A 10,215-nucleotide genomic window follows, 5' to 3' on the forward strand; every position below is an offset into this window, starting at 1 on the left:
GTGTACAAATAAGCGTACATTGACCGATGACACTTTTACAATGCCACAATTTTCTTCATAACTTAACGTTTTACACAACTCAGCTATGACACTGTATTAACATTCAGATGAGCGTGCGACATAGCAAATCTGTGATTATTGCAATATACAGGGTGGGCTCAAAGTCGCTTTCCCCAAATAATTGATTTCTTCATTTATTGGGGAAAGCGACTTTGTGCCCACCCTGTATTATTCATTCGACATTATGCGTAGGTTGTTTTCTCATGATTTGATCCGTGATTTTTGTGTCAGATATTTCACCCTCGAGTTCGTTCTGTATCTCTTCCAGAGATTTGCCCTTTGTTTCTATGACAGTGATGAACACAAACACGGCCCCAAATATACACATAACTGAAAAAATCCAGAAAGTTACGTCGGATCCAAGAGCATCCTGGATATCAACAAAGAATTTCGTTACCAGGAATATCAATATCCAACGAATCAAACAGGAAGCTGATCCCGCAGTACCTTTTATTCTTGGCGGGAACAGCTCGCCAATCATCAACCAGGGAATGGGCCCGTTGCCCAATGAGTGGGCGACAATGAAGAGAACGAGGGAAACCAGAGGCAGCCACGAAATGGTCTTTACGTCACCTCCTGCACTCTGCATGTGGAAGTACACCCCGATGGCTCCTTGGCACACGGCCATCACGCTGTATGACACCAGGAGCAACGGACGTCTGCCGAGACGATCCACCACCAATGCCGAGACAAATGTCGCCACCACTTGTGTTGCACCAACGATAATGGTGGACAGGTTCTTGTCCAGGCTGCTCCCAGCGTTCTCAAAGATGTTGACGGTGTAGAATATGATGGCGTTGATTCCCGTGAGCTGCTGGAAAATCATCAGTCCGAACGCTATTGTGATGCCTCTCCTTGCAGCCCTGGATGACCAAATGTCTTTGAAAGTGGAGTCGTTCTCTGCTTCTTTTATCGCTGCTTCCAGCACCTTTATCTCAGAATCCACGTCATATGTAGGTCCTCTGAGCCACTTTAAGTTCCTTACGGCCTTTTCCCTCTTGTCGCGCTTCAGTAAACTCAAAGGCGACTCCGGCATGAAGAGGAACACGGTACCAAAGATCAGCGGAAGAACACCACAGATCACCGACAACCACCTCACACTCACATACGCACCCACAATATACACGAACAGGATCCCGCTGCACACCATGATCTGGAAGAGGGTGCCCAGTCTCCCTCGCACCTCCTTCTCGGTGACCTCCCCGATGTAGACGGGCGCCGCCACGCTGAACGCTCCCCCAGCCATCCCCGTCACGAACCTCCCGACCAGGAGCATGGCCACCGACTCCGAGAAGGCCAGCAGCGCCCAGCCCAGGACGAAAGGGACGACCACGATGAGCATCGTCTGCTTCCGGCCGAGCCTGTCCATGGTGTACGCCATGACGACCATCATGAAGCCCGCTCCCAGGTTGATGATGGCTCCGACCCACGAGCCCTCCTCTTTGGTGATGACCAGCGCCTCCTTCCCTTGCTGGAGTCTCTCCACCGCTGGAGAACTCCATGAGTACACGGTGCCCAGGGCGAACGCTCCCAGGGTCACTGGAAAAACACAAACATTTAAAATTAATGAAATATTGTTATAAGTTATAATATAATCGTGGTTAGATCTGATTATAAAACGTATACGTCAGTAACGAATATTTGATTATAATTTATAACCAAATATTTGTTACTGACGTTTAAGTTTTATAATGAAATCAAACCACGATTTCAAGAAAATGGAATGAATAAAAATTTATGAGAAAAGAAATTCAAACTGGATACCATAATATAATTTCAAAATCTGCTCTTCTATATTGTAGCGAATGCTGGACTTTTCCTCAACGTTATAAAACTAGAATATATTGTTCACAAATGAAATGTTTCCGATCTTTAAGTGGAGGAATCTTAGGAGACAAAATTGTGAGTGAAGAAATCCGAAATATATGGAAGGTTGAAGAATGAATGGTTGAAGATATTCGAAAATATCAGTTAAAGTGGGGGCAACATCTTCTGAGGATGCCAGAAAGCCGTTTGCCTCAAAAATTATTAAATTACAAGCCAAAGGGTATAATGAAAATTATAGAATAATCAATTTTTGTAGTCGCAGAACGGGCTTTGGTTAGCCAGACCTGCTAGAAGAAGTAGAAGAAGACACCTAGTCAGAAGCAGATTTTGCATCATTTATCTGGAATTCAACGGTAGGGAACAGAACCCATTCAGTCAAAGTAGTTCAGATACCTCAAATTCAAAGCCCTTGGAGAATATCCAACACTACGTAGATCTATACGTAAATGTACTTTCACACATCATCCGTGAACTAGCACTTCTACAAGTAAATGACTTGCTCTTTGTCTAAAAAGTTGTTGATTTGTTGTTGATGATTTGGTGTTTTAAGTCCACTTTATGCACAGTAAGGCTAATCGGGACTGGACCTAAAGTTTAAAATTGGATACGAACCACTATGTGCCTCCACCTGGTATCGAACCCGGGTTGTCTAAAAAGTAACTAACGGTATAATATACTATTCCAAGTTATTATCATCCGTAAGATCTAAACACCAAATATTTTCGAAAACCTCATCCTTCAATCTCTCCGATGTTGAGTGTGTGCAACACTTTCAACACGATTGCAAGTGAGAAATAACATCATTCATATTTTTTTAGTGTGAGTTTGTAAAAACTTAGAGAAAATATTACTGAAAGTTTTCAGTGGATCTATTGTAAAAATTAGTCCTATAATTGTGTTCTTGGGCTGCGTGGGTGCGACTATATACTTACAGAGGCTTCGTTCAATTTCAAGATTCACTTCTGTCAATGAACTGTCATTTTTTCAGTTCTTGGTATATTCTGAAAATGCACCCTGTTCTGCCACCAATTTGTTCTAATTTGAATATTTGGGAGGGGGAGTCAAATTCAATATACCTTTAGAATTTCACACAAAATTCACCAGTTTTTGAACTTTTATGGTATAGATTCCCGTCGTGGAAGCAAATGAATATGGAAGCGCTTTTACCTGAGAACGAAGCGACGTACTGATGGATTCGCTTCCCTTTCACATTGGCCCCATTTCCTGTATCCGAGTCCTTCACTGCATCTTTCTGGTTGAACTCTTGCTTTGCGCTGGCCATTGTGGAAGCAGATTCTGACTCCAAATTGTTGAGACTGAAGAAGAAGAAGATCATGAACCAGTTGGGGTAATACATTTGATCATGCAATGTAACGTTTCTACTATTATACAACAAATAAATAAGTTCAAAATAGCTATTCTCTCTGTAGAGCGGAAAGAAGAAAATATTCGTATGCTTCAGATATGTCTACCATTAAATTTAGATGTAAAAACAATGGATGTAGGACGTGATATTTCTGTGTGGTGTACTATCACTCTTCGAACAAAACTTTGTTTGAAAGGAAGGGAGTACCACCCAATTCTGGTAGATATTTGTACAAAGAAAGTGCATTTATATCAATCTCTTTTCAGAGATATGAATGCACATTATTGCCATTATTATGCGTTTCTATACAATTAATTATTCATAATTTAATAGCGCATATAAAACTCGTGATGAATTCAGAAGATTGTGTAGGTCTTACATGCAAGTACCCCACGTAATCATAAATAGTATGATGTAACTTTGTAGCACAACAGATACTTTTCTTTAGGTGACTCAAGTCCCGTCGCCCCTGTTCCCTGCCTTTAGAGACCCGACTCCGCCAATTTTGCTTTCAAATAGATCCCACAGTTGTTCTCAAGATACTAGGTCATCACCGAAATATATGATCCTCCATTGGGGACCTATCCCTGGACCCCTCGCACCAGATGTGAAAGCGATAATCATTTGGTTACGCAGGAGCTCAGTATGAGAGACCTACAGAGACTGAATTTTCCCCATCACTATCAATTCTAAGCTGGTCTTCCTACTGCAGTAGGTCACATAAAGTGGTGGGAAGAGTCAAGGTTCTATCTACAGTCATGGACACTTGTGGGTTGTAACGATTTCATTGAAAAGTTAAATGTAATTGTTACAATGCAGAAGTGTCTGTGACTGTATAAATCTTGAGTAATGAAAGGTTCATCGTGGTAAAAATCGAAATTCGTAGTAACAAGGCGTAAAATAAGTTTAAAGAAATGCACATTTCCTCTTTGCACGTGTGACCCCACGCACTACATATTGCATAAATTATATCCTTTTCTAATGTTTAAAAATGACTTCTAAACTACGTGTCATAAGATACTACATACAAATAATAATGTCTTTTTTTGTACAGACCCGAACAAATGTGTGTTGTAACTCATCATGGGATATTAATTTACTTTAATATGCAAGGAATTTATACATTTAATGAACATGAAAAATCGCCCACAGCCATACACATTTTATCCATTACTTGCACAGTCAGGAACACTTCTGGATTGTAATGATCCCACTGAAAGCCAATGGGGTTGTCACAGCCCATGACTGTACCATAAAGGTCAACCTAATTCGTTTGTGAAGTATTAATATCATTTCGTATACACAACACAACTTTGCTTCTGACCGTACATATATGCATTGAATTACACTGCAAGCTGTGAAATGGTTTGGCACTATAGCTGTGTAGGGAGATAAATGGGGGCAAGAATTTTGGGGCCTGTGAGTTTCATCTGATTTTGCAGTGCCATCCATGCCATATGTCCTGCTTACTTAGTTATTTTTTCTTATCAACTTGGCAATTATACAAGATTATCTCAAAGAATGGTATATTATGTTTCTTTTTTGTGGGAATATGTTAAACAGTTCATAAGGTATTGTAAGACTGTTGAACAATTCCAATCCTAATAAGCTCCAAGATTCCATTTCATATGATATTAAGTGATGTAAGGGGTGATCGATCCGAAGACAACCTCTCTTCCACGTACTACACCTTAGACTGCATTCTGCAGACTAACGAGACTCTGAAGCTTGGGCCTGAAGGCAGGTTAATCCTCTATGAGATTTTGTTGTGTCGTCCATGTGTGTTTGTGATCGTTCTTTCGTCCATTTTGTTGTGTCACAATTCATCCTCATCGTAGCGATTAGCCAAAGGTGGCAAAAAAGCCATGTGAAACAACCTAATTGAATCAAGCAATCAATTAACTCACCTCTTGCTACGAACCCATCTCCAGAACAGAAGACTCTTACCAAGAGGATACCGACAAGGGAGACTCAAGCGTTAGATGCAAGTAAATTCCTGCGTAAGTCACCTACACAAATCCACTTCCTGAAAGAGAAAACCTTTCCACATATGTGCCACTCGGTTGCATGTGCGGCTGCTTAAGTGAAAGTGAATGGCTTCTGGACGTGCTTCCTTCCAGACGGCCACGAGGGAATCTGGAGAAAGCTATGACGTCACAGGCGTCACGACGTTGCCTTCTCGAGTTATTTTTTTTCATGGAAGAACTGGATAAGTTAGTTTCCTAATTAACATGCATTTTGTCACCGAAACTTTATTTAACCTCATTCATGCATTCATTTGAAGAACAAAATGTGTTGAAAAAGTGAAAAAGAGTGCAGGGTGTCTATAAAGTCACTTAACATTTCTGCATGAACAGGATTTATGGTACAAAATACAATATGTACTGAAACATATATGGCAAGTAGTGGAAGTGGCCGGGTTTTAAGCCCTCATTTGAGGCTCGAATCATCATTTGAGGCTCAGTGTTGCCAACTCACCCCACGAAAATTTCACCAACTGAAATTTTGAAGCTTTTCACGGTGTATGTTAACCTCACAAGCAGTGTTGCCAACTCGGGGCGAGGCGTAGCGTTTCATGGTGTATGTTAACCTCACCAGCAGTGTTTCCAACTCGGCGTAGCCTTTCATGGTGTATAATTTTTTAGCTTTTTTTTGTGTGTGAGTGTACATGTGTTCGGGCGAGGCGTAGCCTTTTACGGTGTATGTTAACCCCACTAGCCTCAGCGTACATGAGAGTTCTGAATTTTTTTTGAGGCTCGAATCATTATTTGAGGCTCGTCGTAGCCTTTTATGATGTATATTTTGAGGGCACAGAGTTGGCAACACTGTGGCCTATTACTGTAGCTTTTTATGATGTATATTTTGAGGGCACAGAGTTGGCAACACTGTGGGCCCTTACTGTAGCTTTTTATGAGGGGGGTCCATTGCCTTTTGTTTACTTCTGGCAACACTGCCGTAGATTCTTTGACAGTGTTGTTAACCTACTGGGTTTTTCACTGTAAACTTTTATCAAAGGGCCTGAGGGGTCTATGTATTTTTTATGTTTGGCAACACTGTTGGGGGCCTAGTGTTGGCGACCTGTGGGCCCTTACTGTAGCCTTTTATGAGGGGGGTTTATTGTTTTTTTTATATTTGGCAACTCTATTGGATGTTTTTTTTGAGGCTTGGGTTTTGCCAACCTATCCGAAGAAAATTCCACTATATGATTTTTCACTGGCTAAGCTAACCTACAAATAGGAATTGGCAACACCGACGAGGCTCGAATTATTATTTGAGGCTCGAAATTATTATTTGATGCTCGAATCATCATTTGAGGCTCGAAATCGAATCGCTAAATATAAAATAAAATAACAATGCCTATGAACCTGTTTGGCTTCAGGAAGCAGGCTATGGAGGCATTCGCCCAAAGTGCACCGTCGCCACCTGCGAGCTTGGACCTGTTGCCCTCTCTATTATCTAAACTCAACGGTTTGTTGATTATACACTTGAATAGCATTCTGACCCAGTACGACGAGGATGTGGGCAAGACTTTCTACATATTCAACAACAACTTGAATTATTACCAGTTCCCCATCTCCGGCAAACTGCAGTTTGACATGAATCCCGAGAATAAAGGAGAGGCCAAAATTTCTTCTGGCAGGAACATCTATCGCATCAAACACGATAGGATGAACAGTGCCACCACGTACGATGTATCTGCTGGCGATCGTCTGTATATAGAGCTCTTGGACGACTACGACAAACTCATCCCTCTTTTCATAGAAATGAAAATTAGCTATCCTATAATAAATAACAATAATGCCTAACGATATTTTTGGCCACACGAAACGCGACGACCATGGCGACGAGCTTCTCATGCTCGACGTCAGGGTTAAAAAGCTGCGAAGCGACCTGCAGGCCCTACAGTCCACGCTCAACTCCAGCCTCCAGTCCGAGATAGCCAGCTTGCAGTCTCAGTGCTTGGACCCTGTACTCAAGATTGATGCAGAGCTAAAATCGCTGCTGCAAAAATACACCGACCTCGCGTCGATAGACAATCTCGACAAGCTGGCACTGAGTGTGGGCAATCTGCAGAACGAACTTCTGAAGCTGCAACAAACGCAAACCTCAGACGTTGAACAGCTGAAACAGCGCTTGCAGGATCAAACAAGCAACATCCAGACCGAACTGCAAACTATCATCCAAAGCATTAAAACACAAGGCGACTACGATCGCGTGAATGCTAGTATTGCTAAATTGCGCGAACAGTTTCAATCTTTCGAAATCCCCACGTTGAAAAGCATCAAGGCTGAGCTTCAAACGGATGCTTTGCATGCGGCCATCAACGAAGTAAAAACTAAACTCCAAACGCTGGAGGATTTTATCAACAATCTACCGTCGTCCAGCGAACTGAACGCCATTGCCCGTAGCGTGGCCAACATCAAACTCCAACTTGAGACCTACGAGGATTTCGGGAAGCTGCAAGGCACCATAACCCATATTGAGGATGCTCTTGCTGTCATTAGAAATGATCTGGCGAACGTTCACGATGAGCTGGAAACCAAACTGCCGGGCATCAGGGATACACTGGCCAACGTCCAATAGCAAATCGCCAAACTGGAAAATCTGAATGCAGAATCCGAGTTGTCTCATTTCCATCACTTGATCGACGACATACAGACTAAGTTGGAAACCCTGCAACAATCTACCCCCACCCAGGATGACATAACGCAACTGCAAGAAGGCATACGTGCTGCTGCCGATGCCTCCGAGTTGGACGCGGTGAAAAAAGCTTTGGAATCGCTCCAAAACACGGTGGCCACCCTGCCTACCTCTCAGGAACTGAAAAGCGTGAAGAGAACTCTCAACCGAATACTCAAATCCGACGACATCAAAAACATCCAATCCGAAATTGAATCGATACGGGGGTCTGTCGCGACTTTACCTACCAACCAGAACATCACCGAGCTGCATGAATTGTTTGCGGAAATTAGAACCCAGGTCCACGACCTTGTAATACAGAGCTCCAAGTTGACGCTTGTAGAAAGCCTGCAGCAGATTATTGCCAGCGTGAAAGAGCAAATTGGGAGTATCGAGGCAAGTCAGGAATCGACTATAGCTAATTTCAGCACCCAACTACATGACTTAAATGAAAAATTCAAGAGCCTTATTGTCGATGTAAAGATCAAACCAAACTACGACACTGTTGTTCATGCTATCGAGGAACACCTGGAATCGGTGAATGGCAGATTGGAGGATGTGGAGACTGAGGTTCGAACCAACGTAAACACTCTGAACGCCAGCATCGACAATCTCAAGTCTACGATTGTCATCGAACTGTACAGCATACCAAACAGAGAGTTCTCCTCCCCTTTCAATTCAGGTTACAAACTCTACATGTTGACTCCTGCAAAAGCCTATCATCAATTTTTCCTCGCTGGTACACTTCAGTTCGTCAAGGTTTCTTACTGGTCTTTGCCTCATGCAACCCACTACCCAACCATGACCATAACGAACATTAGCGACGAGCCTAAAATAAGAGGAGTTGAGCTGGTCGATTTCACACACCCCGAAAGTCGCGAGACTGCCTATGCCGAAGATGCCACTCAAATTATCGACATAGAAATAGGTGACAAGCTGTATATAGAAAACCCAGCATTGTCTGCAGCCAGAAATCCCATCCAGGCTATATTCTTATTTTCGCGCCATGTCTAGGCAGGGTATCGTGAACGAGCTGCATAAACCTGCACGACGAAACTACAAACGACTGGCGGTGGTGACCAAAGGCGTGGATGACCTTTGGCAGGCTGACCTTGTGGAAATGAGTAGCGGCAACCTAAAAAATTTACATAAAATCAACAAAGGATACAAGTATCTTCTTACTGTTATAGATACATTTTCAAAATTTGCGTGGGCTTTGCCCCTCAAGGCTAAAACAGGTGTGTGCGTAATGGAAGCATTCAAAACTATTTTCAATGAAAGTGGCAGGCGACCTCGATTTCTTCAAACGGATAACGGAAAGGAATTTTACAACTCGATATTTCAACAGTTTGTTCAGAAGCAAAATATTCAACATTACTCGACTTTCAGTCACATCAAAGCCAGCATAGTGGAACGTTTTAACCGTACTCTCAAAACACGCATGTGGAAACGATTCACGCTTCAAGGTAACCACAAGTGGGTCAATGTGCTTCCGGAACTCGTAAACGACTATAATCACAGTTTGCATAGCACGATACGCATGAAGCCTGCCGATGTCAGCAAGTCTGATGAGGCACAATTGATCTCTACTGTTTATTGCCCCAAGTACCGGCCCACTAACAAAAAACCGAAATTCAAAATTGGAGACCAAGTAAGAATTAGTAAATTTAAGCGCATGTTTGAAAAAGGCTTTACCAAAAACTGGAGTACGGAACTTTTCACTGTTGCTCGATTGTTACCCGGTAACCGTCACACGTATATAATAAAAGATAATCGCGACGAAATTTTGAAAGGGCGATTCTACGAGGAGGAACTCTCTAAAACAAAATACCCCAATACGTATCTTATCGAAAAAGTATTACGTAGAAAAGGTGACAAACTGTTGGTGAAATGGTTGGGACTCGAGGAAAAAAGTTGGATCGACGCAAACGAGGTGATTGTGTAACGGGTGCTTGGGATGTGGTGAGGCGACTGCCAGATTTTCCCCCGGAGCGTCAGGCTAGGAAAAACGGCGAACTGTTGCCGGACAACATTCGCTGCCTTATTGTCGGACCTTCAGGGTGTGGGAAAACAACTTTACTTATTGATAATTTTCTTCTAGCTCCCGACTGGTTAGATTGGAAGAACAGGCACTTGTATGTTTTTTCCAAAAGTTTGGAGCAAGCAAAATATCAACAGCTGACAAAACTGTACGAAGGGCTGAGCATAGCTACTTTTGCCTCCGAAGTAATGCCACTAGACTGCTGCCATGAAAATTCGGTGGTGGTCTTCGACGATGTGAT

General features: G+C 42.6%; 1 pseudogene; it reads right to left on the reverse strand.

The window, feature by feature from the left end:
* Positions 1–224: 224 nt before the first annotated feature.
* On the reverse strand, positions 225–3,244 carry LOC145991797 (facilitated trehalose transporter Tret1 pseudogene; annotated as a pseudogene).
* Positions 3,245–10,215: the final 6,971 nt, after the last annotated feature.

Source organism: Lepisma saccharinum, chromosome 8 (genome assembly GCF_977018435.1).
Source record: "Lepisma saccharinum chromosome 8, izLepSacc3.1, whole genome shotgun sequence".
NCBI lineage: Eukaryota > Metazoa > Arthropoda > Insecta > Zygentoma > Lepismatidae > Lepisma > Lepisma saccharinum.